Below are 14,310 nucleotides of genomic sequence, written 5' to 3'. Positions count from 1 at the left end.
TGTTGTCCAAAGGTAACATGGGGACTCTGCAATTATCATTGCTTTGAATGGAGCTCCCAGTGGCTGATTGCGTAGGTTCTATAAATATGTTAGTTACTTTGCTTCTCTCTGCCTAGATGGGATAGATAAAATTGGGAGTGTGGGGAGGGGGCAGAGAGATCATAATGCATTGCGAGGCATTGTGGGAAAGGTTTGCTGGGGTTTCCCCTCTCACGTGGCAATCAGTATAAAGCTTTTCTGGTGGATCAGATATTCTCATGAACGCATGAACCTGACCTATACTGAATGAGATGATCATTATATCAAAGATTAGTGTTTTCTGCCTGGCAATGACACATCAGAGTCTCAGATGGAGGTCTTTCTCATTACTTAACACCTGATCCTTTCAAAAGCACATGCTGGAGACTGAACCTGGGACCTTCTGCATGTAAAGCAGATACTCTGCCACCAAGAGCAAAACTATATGTTACCTGTGCTATGACTTGGGTCAGAGTTCCCCCATCCTGACTGTATGCTTTTTTCAAAACAGACTGACATTGGAGAACCTGTGTTCTGAAGCATGCCGAGGCCCAATTTGGCTCTGGAGTGTGATGTGGGAGAGATAAGGGGCTTCAGCCTTCCTTCCTGCATTATTTTTCTAAGCTTAAATGGACATAGCAGGCATATTTACCCTGCTGTGGGGCTCCATATGCTTTAGTCAGTGCAACCCAGCCTGGCTCATATAACAGCTAACATATTTATATTTTTATTCAGTTTTTATACTGCTTCTCTTTAAACAAGATCTCAAAGCAGTACACAACAATCACAACAGCTAAAGCCAGTACAAAAACATAACAGTCAATAAAATCACAATAAAACATGTGGTGTAACCCTAAGCCACAGCCTCCTGTTCCTCTCTTGTTCATTAACTGCATCTTTATTTCCTCATATTCAGTACTAGTGGTTTTCATTGCTCAGTGTATGGCACACATCTATATGAAAGGGAGTTATGTTCTAGAAGAAGTGGAGGAGAACTTGGAGCAGAAAATGCTGGGCTGTGTTTTGCCTGTTCTCCATTTATTATGGCTTCCCATATCTTAAATGTATATAATAGATTTGAGAGACAAGCTTCTTCCTTTCCCTTCTCGGCATATCATCTGTGGCTTTCACTTTTATTTCTCCGAAACCAGCTGTATGTATTTTATTGAAATTTCTTTCAGGGGTTTCACCCTTGCTTCTGGGCCAGTTTATCTAATGAAATAACTAACGACAGACGTCCTTCAAAGGTGACAGTGTTATCAGTCCTGAAATTTAAAAAGAAACAAACCTGATAGTTGTTGCTTAAAAACAGAATGTTGGGTTCAAGGGTAGAGGAAGACAATCTAACATACTCATTTTTTAAAAAATTAAATTTTATAACATACAACAAATAGAAATCAACAATGAATATTAGCTGTAACACAACTAAACAACAATAGTTTACAAGTTTTGAAGAATATGAACATTACAATAACTTTTAAACAAAGCATACATAATATTACCAAATATCAGAAAACTGAGTCAACAACATACTCATTTTGAGCAAGTCTGTGGTGGAATCTGGTTAAAATGTGGTCTCCAACTTTAAAAGATTTATGGGGAAGGAAACGGCAATCACTGCCTCTAATGCATTTCTTTTTTAAGGCTAGGAAGATTTTGTTGGAGTGTCTTCTTTGAGGGTGTTTGTGTGTGTGATCAGGCAGCAACTTTAATAGTTATATTAGTGTGTGTGTGTTTTAAATATTTGGGAAACACTTAATTTGAAGGTGGTTAAGAATAAGGCTGTGGCATTTGCTTAGAAATAAATTGAAATAGGTCAACCCTACGCAAATAGTGAAGGTTTGTATTGTAGCAAAGAAGAGTAAAATATGTTAGAACAATGGAAAATATACTGTAGTATAGCTGTTTGGGGCCAGTGTCTGAAGTGCTTTGCCAGTGTTCCCAGTTGATTGTTAGAACATCAAAGAAATATCTTTCAAGGACTAAATCAGACACACCATACATTTAATAAAAGGAGTGGCAACAACTAGGAACTTTCATGACAAAGTATTTTTTTAAAAAAGTGTGCATGCATATGTGTGCATGTACCCACATCCCACAATAGCCAGTTCTAGTACCACTCCATGAGTCATATCCCAGGGGTGTAACTTTCTTGCATTATGCTCACTGAGTAGATCTGGGAGTCCCTTTGGCAGGTAACTGCTTTTTACTTATTTTTATTTATGTGTTTATTATTATTTTAATCCCCATATTCCATTTATCATTGGTTGAATCCCACAAATCCATTCTGTTATGGGGGCAAGAAGCTTTTTTACTACAGAACTTACAGAAATATCATAATAGGTGATAATGGCCTTATTAAAACCTTCTGTTTGCATAAATTGGGTTGAATCCACCCAGCTTCTTCTTTAAATCTCAATCAGTCCTACTTGTGGAGAGAGAGCTGATGTGTATAGTAGTGGTTAGAGTTTTGCACTAGAAGTGAGAGCTCTACCACTAAGCAACGGCCTAGTCTACTGAAGTGTAGCAACTGAGAGTATAAGCTGTGACATTCCTGGTTCAAATGTTGCCTCAGCTATAAACTGATGAGGAGGTTGTCCTTAGGCAAGCCACCATCACTTAGTCTCAACCCAACTAATATAGAGGTATTAGCCTATTTTCAAGGGTGCTGTAAGGATTACTAAGAACTCTTATCATTCCCTTAAAAACTAAGATTGCTAAGGGACCCTGTGTGGGGTGGTGTGTTAGAGTAGGACCTGGGAGACCCTGGTTCAAATCCCCACTCTGCTTTGGAAGCTTGCTGGGTGACCTTAGGTCAGTCACACATTCTCGGTCTCTCCTACTTCGCAGGATAGTTTGTGAGGATAAAATGGAAGAGAGGAGAATGATATAAGCGGTTTTGATTCCCCACTAATGAGAGAGGCAGGATATAAATGAAGTAAATGAATCAGGTCTTGTATAAAGCTCAATTTAAATCCAAGTTATCATTATTTAATTATCAATTAATAATTATAATTATATTTATAATGATATTAATTGGTTAGGAAGACTGTTTCAGTGCTTAAATCCAGGTGCTTTGAAATGGACTGAGAATTGTGTGTATGCTTTTTCAGTATATCTGTTTATTGTCTAGTATACCTGCTTCTTTCCCTTGTTACTTTATAGGTTTACAATAAAAATGTTTCAAGCACCTGGTATTCATATTTTTCCATATAAGTAATGAAGTAATAAAGCCAAAGTAGGTGGGAGTGTAGTCTTTGTGCAACTTTTATAAATTCGGGGTGTGTTATAAACAGAACCTTTAACCATCATGTACTTTATTGCAAAAGACTCAAAGTAACTTACTGCAAAGTATAGCGGAAGGAAGGTAAAATGAAGAATTTTAGTCTTGCCTATGGGCTCTAAAAATATTGTTTATGTTTATTTCTTAAGCTGTTTAAGCTTGATAGTTGTTACACCAGTTCTTTTTTTTAAAAAAAACTGTAATATTCTATCAAGTTTTTGCTGCAAAATAAAGAATTTAAGGTGTGTCTTCTCTAGTTCCAAAACTACAGCTCATTGAAATCAAGAGAGGAAATGAGAATGCATACCAAATATACAGCTGTCTTCTTCCTAGTATGTAGTAGTTCTCCAGCGTGGGAATTGGGAGGGAAGAATCTGAAATCCCCAGAAGCACAGAAACTAAGAACTCACCAACCTACTCAGTCCAAGCTGTATCTTTTTTTTTTTAAAGGCTCCACCCAAGGACAAGAGCCTCAAGGAAATTTGCACTAAATAGTAGGCATATTTTCCAAGATGTTTTGCTGACCTTAGAAATAATGTTAGATCACAGAGAAGGCTTTGTTGACAAACCTGAACCATCCTATGCCACTTATTATGGCGAAAGGTGCCTTTATTAAAAGTAAGAACACCTACACAAAAGACGGGTAAATTGTAACATTCACATCTAGCCCTCAGAACTGAAGCAAACTGGTGTTGAATAGATGCTTCAGGGTGCTGTCCATACTGCAGTGTAGGCTTGCATGGGTACAAGCCTCTCTTTCTCAGATAGAAAGGCTAGAACACTGTACAGCTCTTACTGCAACTGAATTTACAATGGGTACTGCCATGTGGTTGTTTCCCTCCCACTCATTGCTTTTGTTGACAGTTACGCCATTTTTGGATTGGACTATCTTCCAGCTGCAAAATTAGAAACAGATTTGTATTCATAGATCTAGTTAGCCGTGTTAGTCTGTAGTAGCAAAATAGAAAAGAGTCCAGTAGCACCTTTAAGACTAACCAACTTTACTGTAGCATAAGCTTTCGAGAACCATAGTTCTCTTCTTCAGATGCATTTGTATTCATGTACTTGTTGGCAACCCCCTTTTTGCTGTAGGTGTCTTTGTTAGTATGGATTCTTTGTCCTATGCCATTTCCCAGGTTTTCTCTTTCATAATCTGTTTAGAAATAATAATTGTTCACGGATAAGAATTACCCAGATGGATTAGACCCTGCTAGTTCAAAACTTTGCTTTTGGCAGTAGAAACTACACAGGAAAACTATTGGGGTATGATGAGTTATCTCCTGTTGCCTGTCCCCATGATCAGGAAATCAGAGATTTGTTAAGGGAGTTCCATTTAATTTATATGGGCCGTTTCCACACGGCTTACCTGAAGCCGGGCCATGGCGCAACATTGCGGATCATGCCGGGGAAAACGCGAAATATCGCGTTTTCTCGTGCGAGTTTTGCGCGATGTCGTGCAAAACTCATGTGAGAAAACACGATATTTCGCGTTTTCTCCGGCATGATCCGCAACATTGCGCCATGGCCTGGCTTCAGGTAAGCCGTGTGGAAATGGCCATGGTCAGTAACTATTAGTTCATTGGCTGTCTTCCTGTGCAGTCCCACATGGGACTGTGCACATGCAGGCCTGCTGATTCCAGAGGTTTTTTATAGCTTAATACCACTAGGGTATTAAGCATGCGCAGCCGTCTTCCCGCCAGAACGGCCCCAAAGAGGCGGGGCGCCCCAACATACCCTCAGTTCCTCTTTTGCCGCCAATGAAAGAGGTCCATAGCTCTTCTGCTCATTCGAAGTTTGTCGACGATGTCAGAAACAGTTCTTTTCAAGTGGTGTGTGTCTTGCGACAGGAAGATGACCAGATTGGATGGCCATTTGAGCTGCCTTTACTGTTTGGGCGAGACCCACAATACGCAAACGTGTAAACATTGCAGAGCCTTCAAAGGGTGGGTGGGGGAATTAGCTGCTTTGTCTTGCGAACCCCCTTTTTTGAAGATCCATGCTGATAAGATAGGTCTGCGAACTAAGATTGAATTTCTACCTAAGGTAGTTTCTAGTTTTCATCTGTCTCAGGAGATATCTTTGCCAGTATTTTTTCATACACAAAATTCAGATGCTGAGAAGGCTCTGCACTCATTGGATGTGCATAGGGCACTTCTTTTTTACTTAGATCGTGTTAGATCTTTTAGGGTAGATTCTCACCTATTTTTATGTTTTTCGGGCCAAAAAAGGGCAGGAGGGCGACCCCCCAAACCCTGGCTCGTTGGGTGGTTCAGGCTATTCTGATGTGCTATGTATGAGACTGCTAACCTACCTTGTCCACTACGAGTTCACGCTCGTAGTTCTACCAGGTCCCAGGTGTCATCAGCAGCTCTTCTGAAAGGAGTCCCACTCCAGGACATCTGCAGGGCTCCGATGTGGGCCTCGGCTGACACGTTTGTCAAGCACTATGCGTTGGACATCCTAGACAGAAAGGAGTCGGCACAGCGGTTTTGCAGTTGATATTTTCATGATTCTTCTGCCTCCACCTAGGCATTTAAGCTTCACAATCTCCCATGTGGGACTGTACAGGAAGACCGCTGATGAAAAACAGTGTTACACTTACCGGTAACTGTTGTTCATCTAGGTCTTCCATGCAGGCACACATGCCCTCCCTCCTTCCCTGCAAACACTCTTGAAACTTATCTTGCAGTATGGCAGCGAAAGAGGACTGAGGGTATGTCGGGGACATTCCGCCTCTTTGGGGCCGTTTTGGCGGGAAGACAGCTGTGCATGCGCGCAGAGAGGCGAGAGCGCCCCCTAGTGGTATTAAGCTATAAAAAACCTCTGGAATCGGCAGGCCTGCGCGTGCGCAGTCCCATGTGTGCCTGCACAGAAGACCTAGATGAAATGACAGCTCCCAGACTCATCTGGGAGCTCGAGTTGCGGGCGATGCGAGCAGGGACATGGCACGGTGGCTGCCATGTTGTGGAGGGGCGGGGAGTGACCAGGGGCCAGGCGAGCATGCCCAGGCACATCCGATGTGGGCCCTGTCAGACTGTGGCTAGATAAGGCACTCTCTGCAAGGTTCCCTTTAGAAGCAAGAATAAGTCCAGTGTCTGGCAAAGGAAGTTTTATTGCAGAAAAGGTCCATTATAGTCCACTGTCCTGAATAGGAGACTCAGGATGGTACATGATCATTGTTACCAATGAAGAGCAAGCATAGGATACAGAGTAACAATACCCATCTGGAACAGCCTCCCCCCACAGTTCTCAAAACAACATCTTTCAGTCCTGGGAAGCTGCTCTCCTTCAAGGCCAATGCTTGGTGGAACGGTGTTAGACACAACAATCTCCTCTGGTGGGAATGCTGCCTGGGAACTGGTGCACCTGGGGAAAAAGCACTTAAACACTAGAAGCATTAGAAAATGGAGTCAGTACAGTCTATATACATACTGGACCTGACATTCTGCCCCCCTTAAAATAGATCCCCCCCTGGCTTATATGGATAGCGAGTATGAAAAGCTTTGGTTAATCTAGGAGCATGAACATGTGCAGAGTTCACCCATTCATCGTAACCAGAATCAAAGTCCTTCCAGCGAATGAGGTAAAAAAGCTGGTTTCGCTTGAGCTTAGAGTCCAAGATTTGTTGTACCTCATAGTGTATTTGGTCGTCAATCAAAGTTGGAATGGGTGGAGCTTTGATGTGCCATTTGTTGTCGGTGGGAGCTCTCTTTAGAAGGCTGACGTGGAACGTATCATGCACATGGCGCAGGTTTTTGGGCAAAGTTACAGCAACAGTTACTTTATTTATTATTTTGCGCACAGGAAAAGGTCCTAGGAATTTTAGAGCGAGTTTGCGGCTGGTTTGAGCTAGCTTTAGGTTCTTTGTGGAAATGTACACATGATCTCCAGGTTGTAATTCCCATTCGGCCACACGATGGCGATCTGCGTATTTTTTGTAATCCAGTTTGGCTTTTTCAAGGTGTTTCTTAATAAGAGTCCACTGCTGCGCCGCCTCCCCCCACCATGAAGATACATCTGGCAGTTTAGAGGAACGGAGAGGGGGTGCGTCTAACGGGAAGGGATCGAAGTGAGTCCCGTACACAATTTTGAATGGAGCCTCTCCCGTTGAAGCGTGTACACTGTTGTTATAGGAGAATTCGGCTAGGGGGAGAAGGTCCACCCAATTATCTTGTTGAAAATTAATGTAGCAACGAAGGAATTGTTCTAAAATTTGGTTAGTTTTTTCGGATTGTCCGTCGGTTTGTGGGTGGTGGCTTGAACTGATGCCTTGTTCAATATTCAACATTTTCAAAAGCTCCCGCCAGAAGTTGGCAACGAACTGTCCGCCGCGATCCGAAATCACCTTGGACGGAAAAGAATGTAATTTCACGATGTGTTTTAAAAACAGATCCGCTAGCTTTCGCGCGGAGGGTATAGCAGTACAGGGGATAAAATGTGCTTGTTTGGAGAACAGATCTACCACCACTAAAATACAATTATGTCCTTTTGAGATAGGTAGATCAGTAATAAAATCCATGGATATTACTTCCCAGGGTCTGTTTGGCGTTTCCAATGGTTGTAGGAGACCCGGAGGCTTCCCTTTCCTGGTTTTGGCGCTGAGGCAAACGGGACAGGAACTAACGTATTGGGAAATGTCTTTGCGCATGCCCGGCCACCAGAATTGTCTTTGGACGAGATGCAAAGTTTTTAGATACCCATAATGTCCAGCAGTGGGAGCATCATGACAGCGCTGCAAAATTTCCAGTTTGAGGCTGTCTGGGACATACAACTTGCCCCCGTACAACCAATCCCCTTGTGGGGATTGGGTCAGTTTGCTCCGCGGAGCTCTATCCCCCTCCTTCTCTATTTCAGCTTTAAGTTTCGATTTCCATTCCTGGTTGGCTGGGAGGGGCTGCTTGGCGCGGCTGCGAGTAGTCACCACGCCCCCAAGTTGCTTAGGCGAGAAGACCGTGTCGACCGTCTCCGCCCGTTTGCTCCTATGTTGGGGCATGCGCGATAGGGCGTCCGCCAAAAAGTTAGTTTTGCCCGGGAGATAATTTAGAGTGAAGTTGAATTTTGAAAAGAATTCCGCCCACCGCAATTGCTTGGCATTCAGTCTGCGTGGGCTCCGGAGGGCCTCCAAATTTTTATGATCTGTCCAGACCTCAAAAGGGTATCGCGCCCCCTCCAGCCAATGTCTCCAGTTAGTAAGGGCTGCTTTTACTGCAAAGGCCTCCTTCTCCCACACATTCCAATTCCTTTCCGCGGCAGAAAATTTTCTAGACAAGAACGCACAAGGACGTAATTTTCCATCCTCCCCCTTCTGTAGCAAAACCCCCCCTATCGCCGTATCGCTGGCGTCGACCTGTACTATGAAGGGGGAGTGTTCGTTGGGGTGGGAGAGGATGGGTTCTGTTACAAATTGCTCTTTTAGGCAGTCGAAAGCCGTTTGGCAATCGGGGGTCCATTGTAATTTGGAAGAGGGCTTCTTAGCTTGGTCCCCTTTATCTTTGGTTTTCAGCAGTTCTGTTAAGGGGAGCGTGATTTGGGCGAAATTTGCTATGAAGTCTCTATAAAAGTTGGCAAAACCCAGGAAGGATTGCAGTTCTTTGCGGGTGGTGGGCGTTTGCCAATCTTGTATCGCCTGTATTTTGGCTGGATCCATTTTCAGACCCTCTTGGGAGATACAATACCCAAGGTAAGTGAGTTCTGTTTTATGGAATTCACATTTGGACAATTTGATGGGCAGTTTATTCCTCATCAAGGTGGCTAGGACCTTTTGTACCATTTGAACATGTTCTTCCTCGGTGTCCGAATAAATTAAAACATCATCAAGGTACACCACCACCCCTTTGTACAGAAATTCGTGTAGAACTTCGTTTATCATGGACATGAATACAGACGGGGCTCCCGTCAATCCAAAAGGCATAACTAAGTATTCATATTGTCCGAGGGGCGTATTAAACGCGGTTTTCCACTCATCCCCTGCCTTGATACGAACGTGGAAGTAGGCATCTTTTAGATCTAATTTCGTAAAGATCTTACCTTGGGCCACGACGTTGAGAAGGTCTCGGATGAGCGGTAGAGGATAGGCGTTGTTGGTGGACACTGCGTTCAGTCCCCGGAAATCTGTGCAGAGTCTGAGTCCCCCATCCTTCTTTTTTACGAAGAGGACCGGAGCGGCGTGGGGGCTAGAGGCTGGGCGGATGAACCCACGTTGAAGGTTAGTGTCGATGAATTTCCGGAGCTCTTCGCGTTCATGGAGACTCATGGGGTAGAGTCGACCTTTGGGTAGCGAGGCTCCTGGTAAGATTTCCACCGCACAGTCCGTTCGTCGATGCGGGGGTAGAGTGTCCGCTTCCTCCTCCGAGAAAGCGTTTAGAAAAGGCCAGTAAGGTTCGGGTATTTGGTTGACTTCTTCTTGGGTAAGGAGGGCCTTTTCTTTCTGAGTAGGGTCTTCGCCCCAGTTTTGATTCCAACGGTGATTTTCACAGTTGGCGTGACTGAAGGTAATGCATCCCTGTGCCCAGTCTATGTAGGGGTTGTGATCACATAGCCATTTGCTGCCTAGGATCAACGGGTACTTGGCAGTAGAGCTGATGACAAAGGACCTCTTCTCCCAATGTTGTCCCATGCCTGTGATCACCGGGATGGTTTCAGTTGTAACAGGATTCATGTTGGTACCATCCATTTGTTCAAAGATTACTGGATTTTGTAAATCCCGGGTTGGTAAAACCAGTCCATTAACTAGAGCAGGGGCTATGATGTCTCTTGAGCAGCCCGAGTCAATTAGAGCTTGCACCCGAATGTGCATTTTTCTCTCTGGGTTGATCAGAGTCACGGGCATGAATAAAATGGACCCAGGTGGCCGGTTCGGTGCAGGAACGGGCTTGGGGCGGATCTGTCGTTTGGGCCCTTTTACGACAGATCCATCTCGTTTCCCGACTGGGGGCTCTCTGGGTTGACTTCTGCGTTTGGGGAAGCGGGGTCGTATTCCATAACTTCTTCCGCTTCTAGTCCCCTCTCTGAGGCGGGCCTTTGGGAAGCGCCGCGGCCTCTGTTCGCTCGAGGTGCGGGAATCGGGCGTTGGAGAGTAGGAAATGGAGCAAGGGTTGGCCGCCTTAGTTGAAGCGGAGGTCTTTGCACAGGCCGGTAGGGGCATTGTGCTGCAAAGTGACCGGCTTGTCCGCATTGCAAACACAGCCCTTGTTGCCATCTAGCATCTCTCGCTCCACGGGTGGCGTACCCAGCTCCCCGTCCTCCCTTCTGCAAAGTCAAGGGTCTTCTTTGCCCCGTTTGTTGTTGTTGTTCAACCAAACGGACTTCCAAAATGCGATTCTCAACTTCGCATGCAAGTTGAATCCAACCCAACAAGGTAGGGGGATTGTCCTGCATGAGAGCTCTGTCCAAAAGTCTCGGGTTTAGCCCTTGCTTGAACAAGATGATTTTGGTGGACTCCTCACACCTAGGGCATTTGGCAGCCAATTGTCGGAATTTCGTGATATAGTCTCTCGCTGACATGCTGCCCTGTTTAATGGCTTGCAATTCTGTTCGGGCCCTGGTTTCCTCTAAGGGGTCTTCGTATTGTGCTCGAATAGCATCTACCAACCCCTGGAGAGTATCGAGTTCTGGGCCCCCGATATTATATAGTCCTACGTACCAGTCCGCTGCTTTCCCTTGTAAGCGGGAGCCGAGATGTTCAATCTGGCTGGCCTCACTGCCGAAGAGGTGTCCCCACCGGTTGAAGAATTGCACGACTTGCACTAGAAAAAAGCCCAGTTTGGAGGGGTCCCCATCAAAAGTGGCTTCCAGTTTCACCCAACCCATTGGGAGGTCTTGCCTCGGAGCCGGTGCTGGGTAGAAGTCCGCCGGAAGCATTAATGGCATTTGAGGTATGGGGGGACCCGGTTGTGCTATCGGTGCTGGTTGTGCTGGCGGCGGCATCACCGGTTGAGCCGGGGGTAGCGGCCTCGGCTGGGCTGGCGGTGGTGCTCTCGGCTGGGCTGGTGGTGGTGCTCTCGGCTGGGCTGGCGGTGGTGCTCTCGGCTGGGCTGGTGGCGGCAGTCGGGGTCGAGCAGGCGGCTGCAATCTCGGTCTGGCTGGTGGCAATGCAGGAGGTGCTGGCCGTAGCGGTTGAGGTGTTTGCAGTTGAGGTCGGTGCGGCGGAGTAATGATCGGCCGCTGAGGGGTGGGTTGGTGGGGTCGTAGTGGTGTAGGCCCCATCGGTTGGTTCGGAGGTGGTCTTACGGGCTGCTCCAGTGGCAACCGTATCGGCTGCAGCGGCGGGGTTAGTTGTGGTCGAAGCGGAAGGGGCCGCAGCGGCGAAGGCTTAATGGGTAGTAGGCCGCGCGGGCTTGCCCCTCTTGGTGTCGTGTCTCTGGGACGCACAGGCTGGTCTTGTGGCGCCGGTAGATCTTCTCCCGGGGTTTGCTGATTAGGAACCACTTCTAGCGGTCGCTGCGGTAATTCCTCCTCAGCAGGGGCCGGGAGTTCTTCCGTCTGACCCGGCCGAACTGTTGTTGGAGAGGCGGGAGGGTGTATCACTGTCGTCTCGGTTGGACGGGTTGGTCCCTCTCCTTCTCTTGGCTCCTCCGCTGGAGTCTCCTCGGGAGACGGATCCCCGTCCAATTTAGGGGTTTCCGTTGGAGTCTCTCCGGGCACCTTAGCTGGAGTATCCCCGCTCGGCGGAGTTTCGTTTAGTCCAGGGTGTGCGGGCGTTTCTCCCGGTTCTTCAGGGTAGGATTCCTCCTCCCCCGAAGGTAGCGGCTGCTGCAGGTCGACCTCCACTGGATAGGACATGACACTTTGAAGGGTGGCAATTTGTATCGCCATTTCTTCAGGCGAGATTCTCTCTCCTGCCCCCATTGACGAGATTAGGTGAATGGCATGAGCCAAACTTTCCTCCATATCGATCAGCCTAGCTTCCAACTGTTGCATTCGGCTAGGACCCGGTTGCCCCATCACGGAACCTCCTTCAGTTGTACTCACCGGGGAAAACGGCCCCCAGGGTGGAGGATCACCTTGATCGACTCGCGATCTCGCTGCTAGAATTCCTTTGGCTAGGCCCGTCACGGCCGAGATGCCGGAGTCTACAGCATGGGTACGGCTTTGTATTTGCACCCAACTTTGCTCAGGAACTTCCGTTGGCTCTTTCCACGGGGCAAGTTCCGAATAATCCCAACTCAGGGCGCCGCGGTGAGATGTATTCCCATCCGTCCGTTCGGTCGTCCGGTTCCAAAACAGCCACGGTTGGCTGCTGTCCAGCTCAGGGACCGTCTCTAGGCTTCGGCGCCCGTCCATCGAAACTCTTGGATGTAGCCCTCCGGCCCGGCGCTCCCGTGTTTCTCGGGGTCGGGCTCCCCACTCCGACGGGGTGGGTAGCGAGAGCAAGGGAAGAGCTGTAGCCCTCGGCCTTGTCCCCTCACTGCTGAGGTCGATGAGAGGCGGTGTAGGCGTCGAAGCACCAGCCCCGGCTGGCACCTGCGATTCTTGGGGTTGCACTGTTTGACTGTCGGGGGACGCATACGGATCAAACAAAGGATCCCTGTCCGGGACTGCCTTGGAATCCGCTGGGCCCGACTCAGGCATGATTGGTAACAAAATGTCAGACTGTGGCTAGATAAGGCACTCTCTGCAAGGTTCCCTTTAGAAGCAAGAATAAGTCCAGTGTCTGGCAAAGGAAGTTTTATTGCAGAAAAGGTCCATTATAGTCCACTGTCCTGAATAGGAGACTCAGGATGGTACATGATCATTGTTACCAATGAAGAGCAAGCATAGGATACAGAGTAACAATACCCATCTGGAACAGCCTCCCCCCACAGTTCTCAAAACAACATCTTTCAGTCCTGGGAAGCTGCTCTCCTTCAAGGCCAATGCTTGGTGGAACGGTGTTAGACACAACAATCTCCTCTGGTGGGAATGCTGCCTGGGAACTGGTGCACCTGGGGAAAAAGCACTTAAACACTAGAAGCATTAGAAAATGGAGTCAGTACAGTCTATATACATACTGGACCTGACAGGCCCCTGGTCTGAGAAGCTGGCCCATGCCCCTCGGCACTTGGCTCGTGGTGGCATGGAAGGAGGACACGCCAGGACTGAGCAGATGGGACTCGTGAGCTGCACAGGGACAGCTAGTTGTCTGCAAGCTGCGGCAGCAGAGAGCAGGCCAGGCAAGCCTTGGCGGTGAGTGCACCTCGCGAGGCAGCGCTGCTGCCGGCGAGTGAGCCATGCAGGCCTCCGCGGTGAGCGGGCTGCAGAAGGTAGTGCCAGCAGGGAGCGGGGCTTTAGCGGCCGCAGCAGCACGAGTCTCCGTCATGAGGCAGCTGCAGGGGGCCTGCGCTGGAAGCAGGACGGTGACATGGAGGCTGCGCGAGCCGGCGAGGGCCAAGGGCTGAACGAGGCTACATGGCGGGGCAGCGGCAAGTAGCCTGCGCGGGCAGGAGGTGGCCACATGGAATCTGTGCGAGGCGGCGGCAGTGGCAACGGCAACAACAAGAGGGCTGCACACTGCATGAGGCCATGTTGAGGCGCAGCAGAAAGAATGTGCAAGGCGGCGGCAAGAGAGAGAGAGGGCAACACGAGGTGACTGAAGCAGGGCTGCTGTGGGGAGAAGAGTGTGTGAAGCCCAGTGCGTCAGCGAGTTGGCAGTGTAGGCTACAGCATCAGCAGAGGGATTCAGGTGGGGCCAGGCGCTTCGCCCTCGCGTTGGGCACTGGCGGTGAGTGTGGAAGCTGAGGCCAGGCAGGGTAGCCTTCGGGCATGGGCCACTGCAGCCTGCGCTGTGCAGGTAGGCTGTAGCAGTTTGAGAGCCTCTGCAAGTGCAGGCCCTGGATGAGGAGTAGGGGTGGAAGAACAGGCTGGGCTGCATGGCCATATGGGGGTGGCTTGGTTTCAGACCAGCGCAAGCCCCAGGGAAGGTGAGTTTGTCAGAAATCAGCTTGCAGAAACAAAACAAGCAAATAAATGACATGGTTTTGTTCCTGATTTGAGGACATTCACAGCTTTGAGCTCAGAAGACCAATTCTGTG

The 14,310-nt window shown here is 48.0% G+C and overlaps 1 protein-coding gene across 1 annotated transcript in view; it reads left to right on the top strand.

The window, feature by feature from the left end:
- Nucleotides 1–14,310, top strand: part of LGR4 (leucine rich repeat containing G protein-coupled receptor 4) — a 170,482-nt gene that overhangs the window by 73,449 nt on the left and 82,723 nt on the right. The window lies entirely within an intron of this gene.

This window comes from Eublepharis macularius, chromosome 2 (genome assembly GCF_028583425.1).
Source record: "Eublepharis macularius isolate TG4126 chromosome 2, MPM_Emac_v1.0, whole genome shotgun sequence".
NCBI classification, from domain to species: domain Eukaryota; kingdom Metazoa; phylum Chordata; class Lepidosauria; order Squamata; family Eublepharidae; genus Eublepharis; species Eublepharis macularius.
The sequence above is the reverse complement of the archived record's forward strand: the minus strand, read 5'-3'. Positions and strand labels throughout refer to the sequence as shown.